The following is a 2,343-nucleotide window of genomic DNA, read 5'->3' on the forward strand; positions in this document are numbered from 1 at the left end:
ACCATGATAAAACAGTTTGTAGCCTCCTCCAATGTTTCTAGCCTTACTGCCCTTCCACCTGGTCTCCTGCACACACAAAATATCTACTCTTCTTCTCTCCATCACATCAGCTATTTCTCTGCTTTTCCCTGTCATTGTACCTACATTCAAAGTTCCAAACTTCAGACTAACACTTCTATCCTTCCTCTTTTCTCTTTTTCATTTGTCCTCCTCTTCTTCTTTGTCTTCGACCAACAGTAGTCCAATTTCCACCAGTACCCTGTAGGTCAACACCACTGTTGGCGGTCGTTGTTAGCCCAGGCCTCGACCGATCCGGTATGGAAATCATTTTTGTTATTCGCATATTTGATTTGGCTAAAAGTTTTACGCCGGATGCCCTTCCTGATGCAACCCTCACCATTTGGGACCGGCACTATAGTATCATTATAGTAGCACTGCCTTGTGTACCCTAGTGTACCCTAGTGGCTGGTTTCTGCCCTGTGCAGTACCCATATGGAGCCCCTAGGGAGCATGTTCGCTCTGTTTAAAAACTCTGCTCTCGATGAGTGACCCTTGATAATAAAATACTTATTTCTACACGGTATTTTGATGCTCCTAAATGTACAAAGCGATGTACGGTACGATTTTAAATGCTAACATCAAGTTAATTATCACAATAACAGTAGCTTTTTACAACTTCTCTTCTGTTTGTAACTCTGTCCTGAGCCCCTTAAGGGTGGCGGAGGAGTAAAACATACAGAGATTTTAGATGTTATCTAGAAATAGATTAATAAATTTTGCCGTCTCACTTCCAACAGTACCTACCGTTGACGGTCTCTGCTTTGAATTTATGTGCACTGAAAAAACAACTCATATAAAACTAAAAAACAGTGAGACCACATTTGTTATAAAATGCTCTGTGTTTCCATCTTTAATGCCTACAGCAATGTTCTGCTTTTGTTTTGTTTTTTTGAATGAAATCTTTGTTTGTGTGATCCCCCCAGGCGTCTTGGTTATGTTTTTAATTAGATACAGTACTGTCTGAAGTTCACTCAAACACACATTCACTGAACTTATTATTTCCCTGTCATTTCTCTGGCTGCGGTCTTCTCCTTAGACGGCAGAACATTTGTCAAGAACTTGTCAGGTTCCATCTGTTTATGGGAAACGTGTGTCCTCCCTTCACCGTCCTACTTGTTCTTCTTCTGTCGCGGGATCAGATGTGGCGAAGACTAACAGATGGTTTGATGTTGGACAACCACGTGCTGAGTGAATATACGTGAGCCAAACATGTGAGTATTACATTTATTGTGATCAACCACATCTGGATTGGTGTTTTTCAGAGACTGAAATAGTGATAAAATAGTGATTCTAGAACATTTGCTGCAGAAGGCGTCTGTGTAGAACAGCTGAGGCCACATGGCCTTCATTGGAGGATATATGAAAGAGAAGAACTCTGATATTATCGAGGCATCCAGAAGGAGGCAGCCTTCAGGCTGTAAAGAAACCAAAACATCCTTCTTTTAACTGCATAAATGGAGACAGATCTGGAGGAAGAGATGGTTTTTATACAGTATTTTGCTGTTTTTAAATCAGATCTCTCTTTTAACTGAAAAAAGGAATAGCGTTGTGAACACAAATGATGACCTCAACTGACAAAATGTGTTTTTTAATTGGTGGAATGTGAGTTTGCTCTATATCAGTGGTGTCAAACTCAAATTCACAGTGGGTCAAAATTAAAAGCTGTGACTAAGTCGTGGGCCAATGGCGGTTGTGCCCGTTTTCCCTCTCTCCAGATATGTAATGTTGTATTTTTTCATATGGAAACAAACTTTTGTTTTGTATAAAAATTGAATCTGAAAGAAATTACTTTTAAAATAAAACACACATTAGTGGTATTTGTTTCTTATTATGTCTCTTTATCATTAGTCTTTTGGTTCCTTTTTAATATAAGTATTTTTTTCACAGGTCAACAACAACAACAAAAAAACTCACAAAATATATGTGCTAAAACATAGCGCATACACCGCTAATACTACAAATCCTGCCACTATATAGGGGCTATATATTGACGGGCCAACTTTAGTACACATGAGTTGCCTGAGTTTGAAAATGTTTTATTTTCACAACTTTTTTGCAACGGTAAATAATACCACTTAATGCATGCAGCCTCATGTAGGCCTCCTCTGTGACTCTCTGGCGCCCCTCAGGGGAGGCGTGCCTCACCTATCAAAAATAGCTGCCAAATATCACTTAAGGAAAAGGAAGGAAAGGAAAGTGAACTCATCACTGCACACAACGAAATTTGACCTCTGCATTTAACCCATCACCAAAATGAACAGCTTTGTGAGCGCCTGGGGAGCA

General features: G+C 39.7%; 1 long non-coding RNA gene across 1 annotated transcript in view; it reads left to right on the plus strand.

The window, feature by feature from the left end:
- The window catches only part of LOC107990261 (uncharacterized), a 3,444-nt gene extending 1,589 nt beyond the window's left edge, over positions 1–1,855 (plus strand). Inside the window, exons 2-3 of the long non-coding RNA XR_001761810.2 lie at positions 1,097–1,271; positions 1,369–1,855. This is a non-coding gene — a long non-coding RNA (uncharacterized LOC107990261). The remainder of the gene's footprint in view (positions 1–1,096; positions 1,272–1,368) is intronic.
- The last annotated feature ends 488 nt before the right edge of the window (positions 1,856–2,343 follow it).

The sequence above is a fragment of the Cynoglossus semilaevis genome, chromosome Z (genome assembly GCF_000523025.1).
Source record: "Cynoglossus semilaevis isolate Cse_v1.0 chromosome Z, Cse_v1.0, whole genome shotgun sequence".
In the NCBI taxonomy this organism is placed as follows: Eukaryota; Metazoa; Chordata; class Actinopteri; order Pleuronectiformes; family Cynoglossidae; genus Cynoglossus; species Cynoglossus semilaevis.